Source organism: Panthera tigris, chromosome F3 (assembly GCF_018350195.1).
Source record: "Panthera tigris isolate Pti1 chromosome F3, P.tigris_Pti1_mat1.1, whole genome shotgun sequence".
Lineage (NCBI taxonomy): Eukaryota > Metazoa > Chordata > Mammalia > Carnivora > Felidae > Panthera > Panthera tigris.
Genome location: NC_056678.1, coordinates 69,187,347 through 69,210,975, shown reverse-complemented (window position 1 = coordinate 69,210,975; position 23,629 = coordinate 69,187,347). Strand labels below are relative to the sequence as shown.

At 42.8% G+C, this 23,629-nt stretch overlaps 1 protein-coding gene across 4 annotated transcripts in view; it reads right to left on the bottom strand.

Annotated features, from left to right (window-relative positions):
• GATAD2B (GATA zinc finger domain containing 2B) overlaps positions 1-23,629 on the bottom strand; it is an 85,179-nt gene that overhangs the window by 60,631 nt on the left and 919 nt on the right. Inside the window, exons 1-2 of one of the 4 annotated variants that reach the window (XM_042976549.1) lie at positions 9,352-9,633; positions 5,133-5,675 (exon numbers count right to left, since the gene is read on the bottom strand). The exons of 2 other annotated variants lie outside the window; for them this stretch is intronic. The gene's annotated coding sequence lies outside the window, so the exon portion shown is untranslated. Of the gene's footprint in view, positions 1-5,132; positions 5,676-9,351; positions 9,634-23,629 lie in introns of those variants that run through there. One more of the 4 variants, XM_042976552.1, reaches the window with a different exon arrangement.

Genomic DNA, 23,629 nt, shown 5'->3' with positions numbered 1-23,629 from the left:
AGATAAGAAAATTATTACGGCTACACAGTCAATAACCTCTATAGACTTTTAAGTCTACCCTCCACATTTCAGTAGCTATCACCCTGGATTCCCTAAGATCAATAGGCTATGCTAGAGCATGATCTAACTAACTACTGATGATTAAAGATGGAGAGTCTGTCCATCCTACTGCCCTGACTGGGCAAGCACAGAATGCACTTCACTCAGATTTCTATGATAATCTCAGTAGACTCAGGAGGCATCAGTTCCCAGACTTTCAGGATGACCACACAATTATCTCCTCATATTACACTAATGAGAAAAATGGAGGCCAATACAAAAGGAAAGATCAGGAAACACAAAAGTGGTATATGTGTGACTATCAAATTTAAAATCAACTTTCATGGGGCACCTGGCTGGCTCAGTCAATATAGCTGTGACTCTTGACCTCAGGGTCACGAATTCAAGCGCCATGCTGGGTGTAGATGTTACCAAAAATAAGTAAGTGTTAAAATAAACCTTCGTGTTATTAAATTTTACATACCTTCAAAATATTTTCTCTACATTTTCAACATTGAAATTAACTGTAAAGAATAGCAAAATGCTGGGGCGTCTGTGTGGCTCAGTCAGTTAAGCGTCCGACTTCAGCTCAGGTCATGATCTTGCAGTTTGTGAGTTCAAGCTCGGTGTCAGGCTCTGTGCTGACAGCTCAGAGCCGGGAACCTGCGTGGGATTCTGTGTCTCCCTCTCTCTCTGCCCCTCCCCTGCTCATGCTCTGTCTCTTGCTGTCTCTCAAAAATAAACATTAAAAAAAAATTTTTTTTTAAAGAATGGCAAAATGTTGACATTTTTGCAGTTTGGTGGTAGGGACACAGAAGTGAACTGTTCTATACCCTTTATTTAAGTGTGTATCTTAAATTCTTCAGAATAAAAAAGGTTAAAAGGGGGGGGGGTAGGGGCGCCTGAATGGCTCAGTTGGTTAAGCATCCGACTTTGGCTCAAGTCATGATTTCATAGTTTGTGAGTTCAAGCCCTGTGTCAGGCTCTGTGCTGACAGCTCAGATTCTGTGTCTCCCTCTCTCTCTCTGCCCTTTCCAGCTCAACTCTGTCTCTCAAAAACTAAATAACCATTAAAAAAAATTTTTTAATAAATAAATAAATAAATAAATAAATAAATAAATAAAAAGGGGAGACAGAAAAGTCTTTTTAAGTTTATAATGTCCACCTTATCTATTGAAAGATAGCAAGAAACAGGTAAGTTCCACCTCCAGAGAAGGAGATACACTTTTTTACTGAAATTCTTTTTCCAACTGTGAGTACTGCATCATGTGCATATACTACCTAACCAAAGCTTAAATAAACTTTAAAATAAACATACTGATTGAACTTAACATAATTTCTAAAAGACATACAGCACAATGAAAGGAAGGGACAGAGTTCCCAGGCCCATCCAGATGTGCTCCCCAGGGGACATGTGGTTCACAGAACACTAGTGAAGATGCCCTAAAGGCTACAGATCAGACATCTAGAAGAACTATTTCCTTGACCAAATACTAAATATGCTGATAAGTTAAAGGATCTTTCAGGGCCAAAGAAACATTACTCATCTAGCATTGTAATACTATACAGGGTTACACTAACACATATCTGCTTAGGCAATTAACTTGTAAATGGTAGATAAGTTTAAATTTTTTTTTTTAACGTTGATTTATTTTTGAGACAGAGAGAAACAGAGCATGAACGGGGGAGGGTCAGAGAGAGAGGGAGACACAGAATCTGAAACAGGCTCCAGGCTCTGAGCTGTCAGCACAGAGCCCGACGCGGGGCTCGAACTCACGGACCGCAAGATCATGACTTGAGCCGAAGTCGGACGCTTAACCGATTGAGCCACCCAGGAGCCCCTACAAATGGTCGAGAAGTTTAAATTCAAAACTGATAGATGAAATATTCCAATGGGGGGTTTGAACTGTATAGTTAAGTACGTATAGCAATATGTAAAAATAAGAATCTAGACATCAAAATTGGGGGGCGCCTGGGTGGCGCAGTCGGTTAAGCGTCCGACTTCAGCCAGGTCACGATCTCGCGGTCCGTGAGTTCGAGCCCCGCGTCAGGCTCTGGGCTGATGGCTCGGAGCCTGGAGCCTGTTTCCGATTCTGTGTCTCCCTCTCTCTGTGACCTTCCCCCGTTCATGCTCTGTCTCTCTCTGTCTCAAAAATAAATAAAAACGTTAAAAAAAAAAAAATTGGCCTAGGATTAGATGTATATTTCATCCACTATACTTGCAAAGAATCTTTTTTTACTGAAATGAGGGCAGAACGTATTCACACAGTAGTGGATTAAGTATGATGAAACTGCACCTAAACCCAGTCCAAAGGCGAAAACTTGCCTGGTCTGGATTTCACCTAGGGGGTTGCTGCTGGCAGTCTATTAGCTGAGATTTGCCTATCAGCATTAACAAGCACATGGAGCCTTTAGGACAAAAGGTATCACTTTTCTTCAACAAGGAGACAAAGACCTGGGACTGTTGGTAGGATCTGGTATCTTACATGATCAAGAAAGAGGTTTATCATTTTTTCATGTAGTCAATATTTACCTTAAGAAATTTACCCTCAAGATTTCCCTGTAAATAAATATTTTTTCTCCTACAAAGATTTTCAATTAATGACAAAAGTTTCAAAAGCAAAACAGATTTTCAACAACCTAATGTACCACTCACGGCCACAATAACTTCAGTAGGCACTAGCTATTAGAACAGGATTTCTCAACTTCAGTACTATGGACACTCTGGGCCAGATAATCCTTTGTTGTGGGAAACTGTCCTGTGCACTGTAGGACAGTAGCAGCACCTCCAGCCTCCACATACCAGATGTCAGTAACAACCATCACCCGTTTTGAGGACCAGAAATGTCCCCATACACAGCCAAATGTCCCCTGGGGGGCTAAATACTCCCAGTTGAAAACCATTATATTTAACACCACCAAAAGGATTTTAACCGCAAGGAGGTCTGTGGCTATTATTACCAATAGTCTCAACCCTGAAGTAGGACAATACTAGCAGAGGAAGTCAGAACAGTGGCTACCTTTGGGGGTGGGGAAAGAAGGATAAAGGCTAGGAGGGAGCATGAAAAAGACTTGTGGGTGGAGGTAATCTTCCAGACCTCCATTTAGGTGGTCATCTTTTAAAGCTTTTTCTTTTTTAAATATTTTTTTAAATGTGTATTTATTTTTGAAGGAGAGAGAGACAGCATGAGCAGGAGGGGCAGAAAGAGGGAGATGCAGAATCTGAAGCAGGCTCCAGGCTCTGAGCTGTCAGCACAGAGCCCGACGCAGGGCTCCAACCCACGAGCTGAGCTGTGAGATCATGACCTGAGCCGAAGGTGGACGCTTAACTGACTGAACCCATCCAGGCGCCCCTAAAGCTTTTTCTACTTGTATATTACACCTGGAGGGGGAGAAGATCACCCAAAAAATACGACAAAAAGAAAAACAAGATTAACAAGAGACTGGTAGTATTTCCTTGCCTCAATGCTGCGAGAAATCAGGTGCAAGAGGTACAGAACCAAGGCATCTGAGGGGCAGGAAGAGAAGTCACTAAATGTTTCTTGATGACATGATTTACCCTTAAATTCAAGATAGCTGACAGTATCCAGGTCCTTCCCTTAGCCACACAGCAAAAGCTACCCATTCCTTTTTACCTAAGAAGATTTCTAAGATTGATAATCACATCTGAGGTCAGGGGTCACATATGCTTTTCACCAAGACTTTTGTACCTTTGACTCTGGAAGTTAAGAAAGGCTCTTCAAAAATCCCTTTAGGGGCGCCTGGGTGGCTGTCGGTTGAGCATCTGACTTCGGCTCAGGTCATGATCTCATGGTTCGTGAGTTCAAGCCCCACATCGGGCTCTGTGCTGACAGCTCAGAGCCTGGAGCCTGCTTCAGATTTTGTGTCTCTGCCCCGCTCCACCCCGCCCTGCCCCTGCTTGTGCTCTGTCTCTGTCTTTCAAAAATGAATAAATGTACAAAAATAAAAAATAAAAAAAAATCCCTCTAACAAGACAATCTCTAGCATTAAAGTCTGCATGAGATCAGTCATGAAACATAATGGCTCCTAATATCAAGACAGTTGCCTATTCCCAAGCAAGAACACCATTCAACAAGAACTAGATTCTCTACTCCACTTAGAGCAGTAAGATAATCTGAATCAAAAAAGGAAAGCAGGAGGGACCAAACAAAACAAAACAAAACACAGAATGACTTGTAGGTATTTCTGTTGACAGGAAAATTTTCAGACCAAGAAAGCAATTTCCTTGGGGCACCAGGGTGCCTCAGTCAGTTGGGCGTCCAACTTCAGCTCAGGTTATGATCTTGTGGTCTGTGAGTTCGAGCCCCGCACCAGGCTCTGTGCTGACAGCTCAGAGCCTGGAGCCTGCTTCGGATTCTGTGTCTCCATCTTTCTCTGTCCCTCCCCTGCTTACACTCTGTCTCTCTCTCTCAGAAATAAACATTAAAAAAAAAAATTAAAAAAAAAAAAAAAAAAAGAAAGCAATTTCCAATATTGACTCAAATATTAACTACAAAGGAGTTTAGAGGATCTTCCTTATATATTCTACATATACATCCATAGATTTCTTAGGAAAAAAGAGCCATCACTCTAGACATTTTATGTTTCACTATTTTTTATAGTTTTATATTACAATTTTATTAAGATCTCTTTTGGATTAATTAAAAAAGTCTGCAGCTATAGCTTTGAAAACTAAAGTAGTATCTCTTAAAAATACTTTTTAGGAGCACCTGAGTGGCTCAGCTGGGTTGAGCATCTGGCTCCTAGTTTTGCTCAGGTCATGATATCATGGTTCAGCTCATGGGATCGAGCTCCATGTCGTCGGGCTTTGCACTGACAGCTCGGAGCCTGCTTGAGATTCTCTCTCTCCCTCTCTCTCTGCTGGTTCCCCAACTCATGCGCATGCACACCCTCTCCCTCAAAATAAATAAATATTAAAAAAAAAAACCCACTTTCCATAAGGAAGAAAAACTGAAGAGCACTCAAATCATCTGATTTTTCCCTTGTCCATTTCTTCTAATATGATGAGAGCAGAATAATCTTATGCAACCTGGAGAGAACGTGAACGACAACAACAAAACAACAACACTTACCTGAAACAGAGTTACTTGACTTTTGGTGCTGTTTCAAACCACCCAATGGTGTGCAAGAGAAAGATTAGTGCTTCTCAAGGAAATACTGAGTGAATCAATATTTTTCTACAAATAATCATCATGTCGCTCTGAAGCAGAAGTCTGCTTAAGAAAAATTTCTTCTTTAGGGACCCAGCACTATGTATTTAAAAAGTACCAACTATATTGTAATGGATTCAAATCACTACTTCTGCCATAAAGTTTCCAAAGCTTGGCCAGAGTTTAATACATCTTAAAACTAAAAGAATTACAAAAAAGTTGCCCTTACTTCAGTGACTGTATGTTTGCATATTCAAATACTACATTACTCTAAAACCCTGCTGGTTTGCTACAAGTTGTTGGAAACAAGAAATAATGAGCTACCAAAACACCAATTCCAAATCACGCAGCTCTGGTAGGTATTTAAAACTGTCAAGTATCAGGGCACCTGGCTGGCTCAGTCGGTGGAGTGTGTGACTCTTGATGTCAAGGTCGTGAGTTCGAGCTCCACGCTGGGTATGGAGCCTAGTAAAAAACAGCAACAGCAACAAACTTGTCAAATATCCAAGATTAAACTAGAATCAGGAACTTTAATAACAAGCAAGTTAAAGAGGGAGTCAAAGGGGAAAGGGCATCGGATTTGGATTCATCCAACAAAATGAGATTACTCCTGGGTAGACATTTTGAAACTTCCATGAAAGTCAATTCCTGGCTGATTGGTTTTCCTCTGAATAAAATGTTCTTTCAAAGAACACAATCTCGGGATAACTACCTTAAACTTATTACAAACATTTACCAAATAATAGCTTATTTGTCCAGTTATACCACCATTAATCTGGGACTGGAATTCATCTACACCACAGATTAGCCTTTTCTATAAAGGGCCAGATAGTAAATATTTAAGGCTTTGTGGACATCATCTTTGTTGTGACTACTAACTGTGACACTGGAGCAGTGTGAAAGCAGCCATAGACAATATGTAAAAAGTATGATTATTTCCAATGAAACTATTTATGGACACCAAAATCTGAATTTTATATAATTTTTGCATATAGTAAAATATCTTTTTGACTTTTTTCAACCATTTATAACTTTGTAAAACCATTCATACTTCTTAGCTCATGCAGCAAGCAAAGTTTACTAGCCCTTAGTTTGCTGACTCCTGATCTGTATGCTTTCATTTACTTATTATTTAAAAAAAAATTTTTTTTAATGTGTATTTATTTTAGAGAGAGAGAGAGAGACACACACACACACACAGAGTGCGAAAGGCCGCAGGGCAGAGAGAGCAGACAATCCAAAGCAGGATCCAGGCTCCGAGCTGTCAGCACAGAGCCCGATGTGGGGCTCGAACCCGTGAACCGTGAGATCATGACCTGAGCCGAAGTCGGGCGCTTCACCAACTGAGCCACCCAGGTGCCCCTTTACTTATTTTTAAGTAATATCTGCAGCCAACATGGGGCTCAAACTCACAGCCCTGAAATCGAGAGTCATATGCTCTGCCAAAGGAGCCAGCCAGGCACCCCTCTCATTTATTTTTATTAAACCTTTCAAATTTACAAAAAAGTATAGAGAATATTCTAACAACCATTTACTTATCACCTAACTTAAGAAATAAACCATCACAAAAACACTGAAGCTCTCTGACTTAACTATTCCAATCTTATTTTCCTCTCTCTTTTCCTCACAGGTAACTACTATACTGAATTTAGTATTTATCATTGCCATGCTTTTTCTTAATACTTTTACTTTACGTATGCAGGTATATCTATATGATAAATACAGGGTGCCTGGCTGGCTCAGTCAGTAGAGCATGCGACTCTTGATCTCTGGGTCATGAGTTTGAGCCTCACATTGGGCACAGAGGTTACTTAAAAAAAAAAAAAAAAGAAGAAGAAGAAATACTGTGTTGTTTGTCAAGTTTAAAAGTTTTTATGGTATTATATATGGTATTACATCAACTCATTTTTTTAACATTACTTCTAATATTTATCCAAGTTGATACACGTAACTAGATTATTCATTTAAATAGTATACAAAATGCCAATTACGAGGGGCACTTTGGTGGCTCACTCAGTTAAGTGTCCGACTCTTGATTTTTGGCTCAGGTCATGATCTCACAGTTCGTGAGTTCTAGCCCCAGGATGGGCTCCGTGCTGACAGAACGGAGCCTGCTTAGGATTCTCGATCCCTCCACCGCCCCCCGTCCCTGCTGCTTCTCTTCCACTCATGCTCTCACTCCCTCTCTCAAAATAATAAACTTTAAAAAAAAAATGCCAGGGGCGCCTGGGTGGCGCAGTCGGTTAAGCGTCCGACTTCAGCCAGGTCACGATCTCGCGGTCCGTGGGTTCGAGCCCCGCGTCAGGCTCTGGGCTGATGGCTCGGAGCCTGGAGCCTGTTTCCGATTCTGTGTCTCCCTCTCTCTCTGCCCCTCCCCCGTTCATGCTCTGTCTCTCTCTGTCCCAAAAAAATAAATAAAAAACGTTGAAAAAAAAAATTAAAAAAAAAAAATGCCAATTATGAGTATACCACAATTTAAATTTTCAATTTCCTATTCACACAACAAATTAATCACACATCATATGGCAGGTACTGTTCTAGGTGCAAGGGCTACAACCGTGGATAAGGCATAGTTCTTACCTCCACAGGGTTTAACTCTGATGGACACTAGCACTTTCCCTTTATTGATATTATCCCCTTTTCCCAAGTGAAGTCTCCAAAGTGCCCCTAAGCTAATTTTATCCAAAAAAATGCAGAGTGTTGGGGGTGGGGTGGGGGCAGGGGGAGAAGGCTACCAATTTAAGTAAATGGATGAGAAAAATCTTCCCTTCCCTTAAGGTTTAAAGAGGGTGCCTGGATGGCTCAGTCAGTTAAGCATCTGACTCTCGATTTCAGCTTGGGTCATTTAGCCATTCGTGAGTTTGAGCCCCACATCAGGCTCTGCGCTGGTGGTACAAAATATGGGCATTTTGTATACATTTTGCCTGCTTGGGCTTCTCTTTCTCTCTCTCTCACTCTAAAAATAAATAAATGAACAAACAAACTTTAAAAAAAAAAAACCCTCCAGGAATAAATCTCAGCCCAACTATCAAAAGTGTTAAGCTTTCAACATTCTAAAATTAGAAACTCCTCTGCAGTTGCCTTCATTGAAGCTTATGCCACAAATAGGTCGGTACTGATAAGACAATTGATTCCAGTTGCTTTTCCTTTTCATTTCCAAAAACCAGTGTCAGGCAGAAGGGAAGATAAAGATAAATAGTGTATATAAATCTTTTGATCAATCAGCAAAAGGAAAGATCTCAATAATCCAAACCTTAAGAGAACTGATAATAGGGGCGCCTGGCTGGCTCAATTGGTAGGGCTGTGATCTTGATGTTGGGGTTGTGGGTTTGAGCCCATGTTGGGTACAAAGATTACTTAAAAATAAAATCTTAAAAAAAAACAGAGAGATGGATAGAATTGATATTAGCTGGCCCAGAAGACAAGCTCTGCTCCTTGGAAGTATTTTAAAATAACAGACTTTTTTTGTTTCAATTTTTTAAAATATTTATTTTTGAGAGAGAGAGAGAGAGAAAGAGAGCATGCATACACGCAGAGGAGGGGCAGAGAGGGAGACACAGAATCCGAAGCAGGTCCAGGCTCTGAGCTGTCAGCCCAGAGCCTGACGCGGGGCTCGAACCCACGAACCTTGAGATCATGACCTGAGTGGTAGCTGGGACACTCAACTGACTTAGCCACCCAGACACCCCTAAGATAACAGACTTCTTGAATAGGAATTAAGCAAGAGAATACCACCAACAATAATTAATGAAAGTCTCCAATGTTTTTTTAATCAAGGGAGATGGTAACTTTGAATATCTCATGGCCCTGAATTACTCAAATTTCCTATTATTCCCTAAGGATGTTTATGAAAACTAAGTTTGTTTCATTTTACTCTGTACAGCAGGCTCTGAATATAGGATAAAATAAAGAATGTGGGACTGTGGTACCACCAAAGTTAACCCCTCTATTCTAACCCTATTAAGGCCTACTAATAAGTTCTAAGTTCACTAAAAAAATAAAATAAAATAAAGCTATTAAATAAAACAAATTGCCTTCGTGCTAAATGCATAGAAACAGAATGAGGAAGACAAATAAATGACCCACAGGCAGGAAAACTAGTCAAAAGGAAATCTAAGTTGTACAAGACGTTTGGTCTTACCCATCTCCTGAAAACAGCATGACCCTCCCGACAGAGGAGTGTTTAACTCTCTGCCTCTGCCTATTGGGAGTTCAGCCAGAACTCCAGTAGGGGTTTCCACGTGAGCAGTCAGTGACTGGGAACTGTACGGGCTCCTTACTCCTGGAACTGTTCTGATCTAAAAAGACTGTGGTGACAAGAGATGACTGTAGCAAAACTTTTACATTTAGATTTTGACAACTGACAGGGGTGAGGCACATTCCAAACATGAAAAATTTTTCTTTTTTTTTAAGTATTTTTATTTTGAAAGAGAAAGAAATCTCAAGCAGGCTCTACACTGTCAGCACAGAGCCCAACACAGGGGTCTCGATCTCACAAACCATGAAATCAGATGCGACATGTAACCAACTGAGCCACCCAGGAGCCCCCCAAATTTTTCTTTTCAATGCCTACTCCTCTTTCCAACAATTGGTTACAGTCACATGGCCAACAACCAAAACTCAAAGATATCTGCTTTTAAGAAAAGAAATGCTAATAAAGTACACAGTGTTCCCAAAGATACTTGAAGACAATTCTCATCACTGTCCAGCCACACTACTTCCGTCAAATTTAAAACTGGGTGGTTTTAGAAACTCTCACAGCCTGTTGGTATGAATGTAAACTGGTACACATTTTTGGAGAGTAATTTAATAATATCTAACAAAATATTAAACATGTATACCCTTGATCCAAAAATTACATTTCTAGAAATTTTACTTACAGATACACTATAATGTATAAAGATGTATGTAAGATGTTTCAGCGGAAGTCTGGTTATGACAAAACACATACGTACATACACACACTGGAAACATCCTAATTGTCCCTCAGAGGAAAGAGATTAAGTAAATTAAGGCATATCCACACAATGAAGTATTACAGACACTAAACAATGACACACACGTGTGTATCATCTATGTACCTATGCAAGCACACACACACGTAGAAGAGTACAGCATAATGCGCAAGAGTTGAGCTTAAGAGTCAGACCTTCTTTTTCCTTTAATGTTTAATTATTTTGGGGTGCCTGGGTGGTTCAGTCAGTTAAGAGTCCGACTGCGGCTCAGGTCATGATCTCACAGTTCATGGGTTTGAGCCTCACATCGGGCCCTGTGCTGACAGCTCAGTCTGGAGTGTGTTTTGGATTCTGCGTGTCTCTCTCTCTCTCTCTCTCTCTCTCTCTCTCTCTGCCCCTACCTGCGCACGCGCGCTCTCTCTTTCTCTCTCTCTCTCTCAAAAAAAAACACAAAACAACCGTTTATTAACATGTTTAACGTTTATTTATTTTTGAGAAAGAGAGAGAGAGAAAGCACACAAGTGGGGGAGGGGTCGAGAAAGGAAGAAAGAGAGAGAATCCCAAGCAGGCTCTACACTATCAGCGCAGAGCCCCACACAGGGCTGGATCCCACAAACTGTTAGATCATGACCTGAGCCAAGATCAAGAGTCAAATCTCAACCAGCTGAGCCAGCAGGCGTCCCTCTAGTCAGACTTTCCGACCCCTTATCCCAGCTCTTGTGCTTACAGGTCTGTGGCTACAGGCAAGTCACTGAACTTCTCCAGGACTTGTTTTCATTTGTAAAATGGGAATGATAACAGCATCTACCTTTAGAATATTGCAAAGATTAAACAAGTTAATTAAGGTGAAGTGCTTAGAATAGTGCCTGGCACATAGAAAAGCTCAGTAAGTTGTCAGTCATCATTAAAAGCATATCCAAGGTATTAGATGAATATGGGCAAGCAATCACAATAGCTAAAACTAAGCAACTGGGGCAAACATTGAGAGATTCTGAAAGCAGTATACTCAGGATTTGGTAAGCCTGTCTCATACTTACACCTGAATTGTAAAAACTGCCGAATAAAGACACTATTCCTACTTAAAAGGCACTTGTTCCTAATATGCTGTTACTTAATTTATATATACACTGTGTCAAGTAGTATAGTTATTTTAAGACACGTATTCTCTTCTGGGCTATACATCGTCTTCAAGACTGAGGTTGTGTCATTTATCTCTATCTCATTTATCTCTATACTTACACTCTACAACACGTACATATGTCTTTTCCATAGTAGGTGTGCAACAAACATTCTATGAATATACAAATGGTCAGGGTATTTTAGTTCTCCACAACCAGTGGATTTAAGTGGTTACAAAGCTCTGACAGGTAGAACAAGAGAAGAAAACCAAGTTTTCTCTTTATCAGAGTGATTAACTGTCATTTTCCTAGACTGAAAAAATCTAGGATAGGGAAAAACACCTGGGATCTATATTCCATGAACTGGAAGAATAACCCCACATCACTGATCAGAGCTTTGGATTTTCTGACATAATCTTATTTCACGAACTAGGTAGTCAACATTCCTAAATTTCTTTTTTTTAAGATTTTATTTTTAAGTAACCTCTACACCCAACATGGGGCCTGAACTCACAACCCCAAGATCAAGAGTCGCATACTCTATGGACTGAGCCAGCCAGGCACCCCTCCTAAATTAAGTTTAATAACCTCGTAAGTAATACTCAAATTACGTATATTCAATGTGAAGAGAATAAAAGCAATGAAAGTCCTCAAAGATCAAGACTTGTCGGCAACAGGAAAGGTACACAGCCATAAACTCAAATATTCTTTCCTGGTTGAAATTGCTCTGATATCCATGAAAATATTTCACCCTTAAAATTTTCATTTAAAGAATTATACACACACACGGAAAAAACTCTTATTACAACACCAAAAAAGCAAGATACCATTTCACACCAACAGAAATAACCAACAGAAGGGGTGCCTGGGTGGCTCAGCTGGTTGACTTAAAAAAAAAATTTTTTTTTAATGTTTGTTTATTTTTGAAAGAGAGAGTGCAAGTGGGAGGGGGGCAGAGAGACACACAGAATTGGAAGCAGGCTCCAGGCTCTGAGCTGTCAGCACAGAGCCCGATGCAGGGCTTGAACTCATGAACTGCAAGATCATGACCTGAGCCGAAGTCGGACATTCAACCAACTGAGCCACCCAGGTGCCCCTAAGCTAGTTGACTCTTGATACTGGCTCAGGTCATGATCTCATGGTTCCGAGTTCAGAGCCTGCTTGGGATTCTCTCTCTCTGCCCCTTCCCTGTGCATGCACGCTCTCTCTCTCAAAATAAATAAATAGGGGGCCCCTGGGTGGCTCAGTCAGTTAAGTGTGCGACTCTTGGTTTTGGCTCAGGTCATGACCTCACAGTTCCTGAGTTCGAGTACTGCATAGATTTCTGTGCTCCTGCTTGAAATTCCCTGTCCCGTGCTCGCTCGCGCTCTCTCTCTCTGCCCCTCCCACATGTGCACTCTCTCTCAAATTAAATAAACTTCAAAAAATTCAAAATAAACACTTAAAAAATTTTTTTAAAAGCAGAAAATAAAGTGTTGGTAAGGATGTTGGACTCCTTGTGCATTGCTGGTGGGAATGTAAATGGTACAGTCATTGCAGAAAACAGTATGATGGTTCCTTGAAAAATTACATGATCCACCAATTCCAACTCTGGGTATATACCCCCAAAGATCTGAAAGCAAGGACTCAAACAAATATCTGCATACCCATGTTCACAGCAGCATTACACACAACAGCCCAAAGGTACAAATAGCCCAAGTAGCCATTAACAGATAAAAAGATAAAATGTGATATATACATAAAATGGGATATATATTTAGCCTTAAAAAGGAATGAAATTCTGACACACACTACAAGATACGGATGAACCTCGAAAACATCATCCAAGCAAAATGAGCCAGACACAACAGGACAAATATTGTATGATTCCACTTATATGAGGTACCTAAAGTAGTAGAATGTATAGAGACAAAGCAGAATGGTTGTAAGGAGCTGGTCAGGGGAGGGATAATAGCGAGTTATTTTTTCATAGGTATGGGAATTTCAGTATGGGAAGTTGAAAAAGTCTGGAGATGGATAGTGGTAATGGTTGCATGACAACGAGAATGTACTTAATGACACTGAACTGTGTACTTAAAAATGCTTAAAATGGTGAATTTATGTATATTTGACCACAAACTATGTGGCAAATTTACCATTATCTTTTAAAAGAATGTCTAACATTTACTGAATAATTACTATCTGCACAGTACAGAAAAGTTAAGTAAAAGATCTTACAACTACCAGTAAATGGTGGAGTAGAAATGTGAACCCAGAACTTTGACTGTGGAGCTATACTTTTAATCATTACCATGTCCAAAAGTTATTCTAGTTTAACCAAAGAAAGCAAGCTTTGAAGTAATTAAGTGAAAAATCTCCACGAAGAGTAGTAGCAGTACTAGACTGTGTTCTCATATCCAGACGCCTGAATCCAATTTATGCACAACACCACTGAGAATGGTTGGTTCAGGGATGGGGGGTTGGGGAAGGGGGACACAACACCAAAGGTTTTCAGAATAACAAGCAAAAGCTAACGGGGCCCAGTCTAGACAGCACACTGATATGCACTAAGCAGCTCCAGTAACAACAGAATTAAAATGCCCACGTCCAAAGGCTTCTTCAGTTAATCTATATAGCTATAAAACAATGACTAAAACATTTCACCATTCTCCTACAATAATTGTTTGAACCGTAACAGTACCCCTTATACAGTCCTTTTCACACCCTCAACCCAACTGAATCCAGAAGATAGCAGAATCAAAGGAACTACAGACACCTTAAAATTTTATTTTTTTAATGTTTATTTATTTTTGAGAGAGAGAGACAGAGAGAGCGAGCGAGCATGAGCAGGGGAGGGGCAGAGAGAGAGGGAGACAGAATCCGAAGCAGGCTCCAGGCTCTGAGCTGTCAGCACAGAGCCAGATGCAGGGCTTGAACTCACGAGCCGAGAGATCATGACCTGAGCCGCAGTCGGACACTTAACCGACTGAGCCCCCCAGGCACCCTTAAAATCTTATTTTTTTTTAAGTTTATTTATTTACCTTGACAGAGAGGGAGAGAGGGAGAGAGAGAAAGGGGGGGGGGGGCGGGAAGAGAAGAGAAAATCCCAAGCAGGTTCCACACTGACAGCGTGGAGCCTGGATGCAGGGCTCGAACTCACAAACCATGAGATCATGACCTGAGCCAAAATCAAGAGCGAAACTTAACCAACTGCGCCACCCAGGCCCCTAACATTTTATTTATTAAAAAAAATGTTTTTTAATGTTTTGTTCATTTTTTGAGACAGAGAGAGCATGAGGGCGCACATGAGCAGGGGAGGGGCAGAGAGAGAGGGAGGCACAGAATTGGAAGCAGGCTCCAGGCTCTGAGCTGTCAGCAGAGCCTGACATGGGGCTCCAACTCACAAAACATGAGATCATGACCTGAGCAGAAGTCAGATGCTTAACCAACTGAGCTACCCAGGCGCCCCTAAAATTTTATTTTTGAGACAACTTTATCATATTGTATTTTATTCCCCTCCTGTGAACATTATCGTATTCGGCCAGCCAGAATACCAGGTTTCATCTGGAAATGAAAACTGCCCAGATTCTAACCTTGGTTATACACTTCTGTGACATCCACCACTCTGACAGAACTGGGAACCAACAATTTAATACCAGATAGATATCAAAGCCTTGATATCGTGATGCAATAGTCATGCAACAATCAAAACAGCTCATAACTACTCATGAACTGTAGTGACTCATTATACTTCAAATAAATTTTTACATCCCTATCTAGGCTAGAAAGGTCTTATTCCCTTGAATCCTCAAGATTTTTCAAAGATGCACTTGTTATTTTTAAGATGTTTCTGTCCACTGCAAAGCACAGCTGTAAAAAATCTTTTTCCAGGGGTGCCTGGGTGGCTCAGTCGGTTGAGTATCCAACTTGGGCTCAAGTCATGATCTCACAGTTCTTGAATTTGAGCCCCACATTGGGCTCTGTGCTGACAGCTCAGAGCCTAGAGCCTGCTTCAGATTCTGTCTCTCTCTCTCTGCCCCAACCCCGCTTGTAGTCTGCCCTCTCTCTCTCTCAAAAATAAATAAACATTAAAAAAAAAAAAAAAACCCTTTTCCAGTCACCCATATTCCTTGAAACCTTTCAGTCAATACTGATGCACTATACAGAATTTAGATGGGAAATAGCATGCTAAGCAGAAAGTGAAGAGTTAAAAATGAAGGCTAATGAAAACTTCGTATTGAGTCTTAGTATAATCAGAAACCGTTATTCTAGTTTCTATTCGTTTGGCACAAAATACCTGGATTTAAAATACTCTAAAAAACCAAAACTTCAGGGCCACGTGGGTGGCTCGGTTGGTTAAGTGTCCCACTCTTGGTTTCGCTCAGGTCATGATCTCAAGGTTCATGGGATCAAGCCCTGAATCAGGGCTTGGGTGATGACAGTGCAGAGCCTGCTTGGGATTCTCTCTCTCTCCCTCTCTCCCTCCCTCCCTCCCTCTCTCTCTCTCTCTCTTTCCCCCCCCTCTAGCCCTCCCCTGCTTGCTCTCTCTCAAAATAAAGAAACTTTAAAAAAGTTTTTTTTTTTTTAAACCAAGCCTTTCAAATATATAAAGCACTCAGCTGAGGAACAGAGCATTTTTTATTACTTGGAAATAAAACAAACAAACAAAACAGCATCAGAGAAACATATTAATTTACTAATGGACACTTACAAGCCAAAATCTAGTATATGTCAAGAGTGTCATGACACTCACATCAAATTTTCATAGAATCTAATACACAGTCTTCTAGCCAACCTGTCCAGGGCACTAAGGAATTCACAAGATCAACTGTTCCCATCTTTCTGATAGCAATGCATCAGCCTAGCCATATAAAATATGTTAAAGAATGATTAGAAAACTCCTCCTCCATCCAAATAATGTTATCCTACAGGGGAAACATTTTCAATACTTTTCACCGGCAGCTCAAAGTAGGAGATAAAAGTTTGAAATTCAGGAAACCTTTATGCCTTTAAACGATGTAAGGACAAACTTCTCAAAGTTTTGTTTTAATTTCAAGACAAACATGTCACCTTCAAAGGACTGAAAAACCAAAGGTTTTACTCTTTCTGTCCTCTGATCCCCAGGTCGGTCTGCATGCCTCACAGGAGAGAAAGACAGATGGGCTTTGCAGATTCCTTAGTATGACAGCAACGTCTTCACAGAAAGGAAGGGCTTCTTGCTCTTGGCTCACAGGTTTCTGTTCACTTACAAAACTGCAACCTTCCTCTCCTGCATCTAGCACATGAGATCGAAGGTGGTGGGGGGGCAGCATCCCCCTGCGAATTCACTGAAAGTGAGGCCAAGCTGGATGAACGGTGCCACTTGCCTTAGAGGACGCATGGGGGTGGGTGGGGTGGGGTGGGGGGGAATGGCAGCCTCCATACCAGTGAAATTTCTAAAAAATATCTAGCTTAATGCCACCATTCTAATTCTCTGGAAAACCAGCACACAAAAGCAATCAATTCCCTCATTCCAGAGTGACAACCCTTAGAAAACTTTCACCTCAAAGAGGAAAGCAGAATGGCAAAGCACAGTACTCTCAAAGCACTGAGATCACTAATACCTTAAGAAGCTCTTTCATGGTCAAATAGTTGTGAGAGCCTTTGCATACTTTAGCCATTCTTTTACCACTCCCAATGTACAACGTGTATTTAGACATGCAAGGCTCTGAGAAGTCATGCTGGGAGGAAATGTGCCTTAACTTAATGTAACCCCAAGTTTTTCAAAACACTATTTGACCACAGAACTTTTTTCACATAAGACCTATAGATGCTATTCTATTTTTTGTTTTGTTTTTGTTTTTGCTTTTGTTTTTAGAGCAAAACAAAACTCTGTGAGAAATGTTAGGAGAATGGTAAGATCACAACTTTTGGGGTCAGGCAGAGTTGTCCAAATACGGATTCCAGCAAAATGACAACATCTCTGGAAACTGGGTTTTCTCATCTATAAAATGGTTACAATATCTCCCTCACAGAGTTACCATCTGAATTAAAATAGTACAAAGCCTGTACACAAAGAAAGTGCTTGAAAAATGAGCTTACATTTAAAAAATTCTTTTAAATTCTAAAAGTTGCAAAAATCCAATCCAAAAAAATCTGAGAAAAAAATTACAGAATCCATGACTGAGACACTCCTTGAGCGGTATACACTTCCCAGGATTTTGCGACCTTTTCTGTTCACTGGGATACTGGGGCAGATTTAAATCTGTCACATTTAAGACGAAAAACAGGAGTACACCACACCTACAGATGAAAATAGCTGCGAACAGAACTCCCGTCGTAGAAGGGTATTTCCGTCTTCAATGATAAAAAGAGTATGAACAGGAAAAAAGGAGTTATGAGGAGAGCACATAACAAGTAAAAAGTGTGCAGTGTCTCACAGCTTATTAAGCACCTTTGTGTACAGTCTCATTTGACAGAAATCTCTGGATTTCTGGGGTGTACAGCAGCTCTCGGATCCCCATTTCTGAGGTGAGGAAACTATGGCCTGAAGGTTACAAATGACCAAACCAAGGTCACACAGACGATAACTGGCAGAGCCAGGACTCCAACTCTGTCCTTCTGCCCCAGAATATAACAAAAGGGATACCTTCTAAATGTATGCGGCATTTTCTCATATTCCTATTTTTAGAATCTTTTAGGTGACGGGCGCCATGCTAGGCACTGGAGACACAACAGTAGAAAGACGTGGTGTTTTTGAGGATGTTTACAGACCACGGAGGGGAGACAAGCAATATTTATAGAGTGAGATCAAAGAAGAAAGCGTATCTAAGTCTCTCTGAGAAAGTCAGGGAAGGCTTCCCACAAAGTAGCATTGGAGGTGGGACCTGGAAGCTGATCTAGGAACCTGAAGAACTGTATCTGCTCACGTACAAACCGTAAGGGAGAGATGCAAGGCTGGACAGAACGGCAAGGGCCAAGATTCCAGGGCCCGAATACTATGAAAGGTTTAAATTGCACCTTTACACAAGCGGAAACTATTGAATACTTTTGAGAAAGACCAAGAGAATAATCAGATCTCTGTGTTAAGCCATTCTGAATACAATATGATTGAGAGTTTAAAAGGGAACAAAACTAAAAACAAAGAGATCATGGCAATCTTCCAAATGAGAGCTGTAGGCCCAAAGTAGACCAGCAATGGAAATAGAGAAAGAGATACTGATTCAGAAATATTTAGAAAATAATGAATAAGAGAGAACTGGACAACAGTGCTCCCATTGCTGGCTTAGGTGACACAGAAGGGGAGCCGACGAGGAACATGCTGGGTGTGAGGTACGGATGGAAATCAGAGGCAGAGGAGTCTAGCAGAGTAGAACACCAGAAACAAGAGGCTAGACTTTAAGAGAGATGCGATAATGTATATGAACACATGAAGGTTTTTTTGAATAATCAAGTGTTATTTATCATTTCAATGGGAAGGCAGTAATTTTACCATTATTTGTATGATGCTTCAAAGTTCACACTTTAAAATCCCGTATTATGCTAATCACATTTCGTACGTTTGTTATAAACAACTGTGAGATTAGGAAAACAGTTATTAGTCTCATTTGATCAACAAATATTTATTAACTATGTATCAAGCACTGTATTAGGCATTAAAATACCAAAATAAATCCATGCTTTCATGGACCTTGTATCATAGGAAGGGAAACAGTAAGCAATAAATGTAAAAAAAAAAAAAAAAAGGGGGGGGGGGTGGGGCACCTGGCCCTGGCTTGCTCAGTCAGAGGGAGCATGTGACTCTTGATCTCAGGGTCGTGAGTTTGAGCCCCACTTTGCTATAGAAATCACTTAAATAAACTTTTTAAAAAAGCAATAAATGTAACAAATGTGTTATAAAGTTATAAGTGCTATAAAAAACAAAAATAGAAGGGTGCCTAGGTGGCTCAGTTGGTTAAGCATCCGACTTCGGCTCAGGTCATGATCTCACAGTTCATGAGTTCGAGCCCTGCGTCGGGGCTCTGACAGCTCAGAGCCTGGAGCCTGCTTCAGATTCTATGTCTCCCTCTCTCCCTGCCCCACCCCAGCTCATGCTCTGTCTCTCTCAAAAATAAATATTAAAAATTTTTGTAAAAAAATAAAAACAAAAATAGAGCATGGAAGAATTAGGGGTGAGGGGTGGTGAAGGTGCAATTTTAAGAGGTAGGATAAGACCTCACTGAAAAGGTGACATATTTAAACAAAAACTTAAAGTTGAGGAAATTAGTCATTTGTATTATCTCTGTAGGAAAAACTATTTCCCACTGGCAGGAAGAGCTAGTGCCAAAATCCTAAGATACAGAATGTAACTCATGTATTTAAGTAACAAGTCAAGGTAGCTGGAACTGAGTGAGCAACAGGGAGAAGGACAGGTCAGCAGAGAAGGGGTAGGGAACCGCAGATCATTTAAGATCTTGTTGGCCACTGTAAGGACAGACTTTTACTGAGGAATATGAGAATTTAAAAATTAGGAGCCTTATAAGGGCAGGTGAGATGGGGGGAAAAATTAGAAGCGTTCCTCAAGGTCACGCAGCTAACAAATGTTAAAACTAGGATTTGACCCAGGATTTCTAGATTCTCTATACCAGTGTTCTACTAGGCCCACCTGCCAGTTACTAGTCCTACAACCTTCCTCCCAGGAAGTCTGAATTTAAATACTCTCAAAAAGCTACTTTGGAAATAACTTCTAGGTAAGAAATGCACAAACTCTCCAGTTAACATTTCTAATCCCTCACAACTATAACGGGTACTTATTAATCCTCATGTCTAATCTAAATCCTACTGACATTCCAGCCTACATCCGGGGAGATTACAAATTCCACCTTCCCCCAAAATGAGACAAGATCAAGAAACTTTTGATCAAGAGGTTTAAAGCACGACTTTCAGATTCAAGTAATGATAACTTGAATTATTTTCAAAATGTGTATGTTTTTATATTATCTGTGAAAATCAAGGAGAAAATGGCTCAGGAATGTGGAAGTGTTGTCATTTTTTGTCAACAGTTTACTGGTTAGTAGCAATTAAATTCACGTGTTGTCAAAGCTGCTTCCGCAATTACTAGAACTCTTTGAGGTCTGGGATTTGACCAGTCTCACACCTCAAAAGTAACAAAATATGTGTTCTTATTCACCTGTTGCTTTTGGTACAATAACCCAAAACTCTTGATAGCTTCTTGCCAGTTAATGGCAATGTAAGACAAAGATTAAGGGATTTGAGGGAGACACCAGCTAAGAAGTGTAAAAGATGGGCTAAGCTCTTTGACCACCCTGGGTCACTGCTCTCCAACTGAAATGAATGAACTCAAAAAACTACACAGGAATATTTCATACATCCGCAAGAGAGTAAAAGATGCAACATGAAAAGGAAGCATTTCAAATCAGGTCTAGCCTCCAGTGCCTTCATCATTACCACCTGAATACAGGGGTCTCTGCTCTATGGACTCTGGAGCCACCAAGACCTGCAGAAAGTATCGCAGAAATAGAATACTGAGGATAAACTAAACAACACAGCTAAGAGAAGCTCTCCCCCGAAAAGCCAGCCCTTTTCAACAAAAACTGAACTTCCTCATGCATCTTTTCCCAAGCTTAGCCAATGCAGGCGAACTGCAACTTTGTGTGGCATTGTCTGATAGGTTGGATTTTTCCTGAGCAAGAGGTGGACAGCTTTACGCCAGGGCTAGATTTATAGTCAATCTGGGTGTGTCTTTTTTTTTTCTTCTTCCCTCCCCTCCAAACTGCTTCAGAAAATGCCTGACTACCGGACCTCGATGTGTTACGATGCCGTTCAATACTGCAAACGGTCTGGGAAAGAAAATTCCTTCGTCCGAGTTATGGCTCAAACCTTACACTTTCTCTAGCAGTTGTGTTAATCAATCAAAGTTGGCTTGGCTTTTCTCAACGAGCCCAGCAACACGAGCATTCTGAGTGCAGAGGGCTGCTTGTCCCAGTGGGTTGCCTAACGTGGAATATACTCCAAAGTCCCGAAACAACTGCTGCTCCCCTACACGCGCACCTCCAGCCTGGTGGGTGGGGAAGGCGGGGAAGGTGAGGAAGGAAGGAACGGTGAACTGAAACAAGAGGCCTGGTTTACATACAACGCACTCCTTAAAGCCAGGATGAATCCGGAGGACCCAGCGTAAGATCAGGAGGACAATACTACTGACACACCGACCCCACCCCACATGCTGCAGGTCTGTAACCGGATTCCAACCAACCTGAAGGTCTGACCAGGCCCAACCAGCGGGGAGGAAGGGTGTAGCGGGTTAGAAACATTTGTCAAAAACAAAAACAAAAACAAAACCATTAAAGAAAGGAAGAACGGAAAAAGGAAAGGAGGAAGGGGAAAGGGGGTGAGACAAGCAGCACTTCAATGAACTCTGGGACTATGAAGTTCAGAGAAAATCTTCACTTCTTCCCTCCCCAACCCCGTGGCCTGATTTATTAACACAGCAGTGAAAGTCACCGCCAGAACGCAGATGTAAAGGGCCGATGAGGGAACCTGGTCAACACTGACCCTAAACAAGGATGTGAAGGCAGCCTCTATTCAGACCCTTTTCGAGCTGCCTCTAAACAGGAAGTTAACAGCCATCACACAGTCAGGGGAGGCAGACCACAGTGTGGTAAAGACGGATGCTGCTGCCAGCTACGGGTCCCTGTCACTTCGGGGACATGTTGTCAAGTAAGGAATAAACAGGACAGAAGTCCAGGGGCCTCACCGCTTCTCAAACTGGGTCACTCGGCCTGCAGGTCTGGGTTCTGATTCCTACTGGTCAACAGCCGTCTGCTGCGTTCCTCACCACGCTGACCACCTCGGCCACTGGGCTAGAACCGACGCTCCTCCACAAACGAAGACAGCACTACCACATCGGTACTCCGGCAAGCTACCCGCTCAGAACGCCCAAGGAAAGAGGATGCTGGGCCCAGCCCATCCCCAAACGGTGACTAGGCGTCAGTCGCCAAAGGAGCGGCACGGATGGGGGGCCCTCCTTGCACACGTACCGGAGCCCTCCACAGCACCACCTGCAGCAGCCCCAGAGGCAGCCTCCTTCACCCGGCGCGGACGGGAATGGTACTCCGGGACGGTACTCTATCCGCAGGGCCCCGGCACCAAGCACGTGAAGGAGACTTCTAGGAAGAGTTCAGGTCAGTGCAGCACAGAGAAAGCAGTGGAGCCCGCACTCAACACCCCAACAGGTTAACCTCCAACACACAGACACCACTGCTGCTGCCAGAAAACAATGGGACATCAGTGGACGGGGAGGAGGACTGAGAAGCAGCCCGGGCGGAAGGGAAGAATTCACTTTGTATCACATGCACGCACTGTCTACCCAAAACTAAATTCTTAGAAATAAAAATGTTTCAAACACTCAAAAGCACCAGCTCTTCCCCGCGGATCTGTGCAAACCGCTTTGCCCCAGCTGCTGCTACCCCGAGCTCGCGCCGCAGTGTGGCCTCCCCTTTGCCGAAACATAGTAAGCGTCCCCCGGCTCTCCCACGCGCACACAAAAGCCCTCCGCACCACCACGCATCGGAAACGAGAAAACTCCCGGTTCTCCGGGTGACAGCAGAAGAAAAGGCTGAGAGCTGGCTCGGCGAACACGCACATGCCACCCACCCGCCATCAGGGCCTCCGTCTCCACCGCGGCGCCAGCCCTGGGCGCCAACACCTTGTGTCTGGAAAGAGTGCGAAGAGGCGAGCAAGCCTTCACGGAGGGGAAGGCTGTCCCGGGCTGGCGCAGGGCGCCCACAGCGGGGCTCGCTCCTCGGGGCAGCCGCGGGCGGGGCGGCAGAAAGGACGCTAGGTCCCGGAGTGGCTAGGGGAGGGCCGGGCCCAGTCCCGACGACCCCCAGGCGCCGAGCTGGGATGCACGCGCAGGGCGTCCCGGGAGCCCCGCGGGGTCAGGGGCAGCCGAGTCGCTACAGAAGAGAAGCGCCCACACGGGCGGGGACAATTCCCTTCCCCGGCGGGAGGGCGACGGAATAAAGGGGCCAGGTTGCGCGCTGCCGAGCCCTTCACCTACATAAAGAAAAACCCTCGCGCCGCCCGCACCCTGCGGACCCCCCGGGGGGCCCGGCGGCCAGGAGACCCGGCCCCGCGCGCGGGGAGCGGCCCCCACGCCCCGAGGGCGCCCCCGGGGGCGGAGAGGGTCGGGGGGGGGCGCTAGAGAGGAGCGGAGGGGACGCATGGCGGGCGGGAGGCCGGGAGTGGAAGCGGGGATGGCGGGGGAAACGGGGCGCGCGGGAGGGGAGAGAGAGTAAAAGCAGAAGGAACGGAGGGACGCGAGGCGGGGGCGCGCGAGGCCGAAGGGAAAGGCCGGAGCGCGCGCGCGGGCGGGGGAGGGGACGAGGTG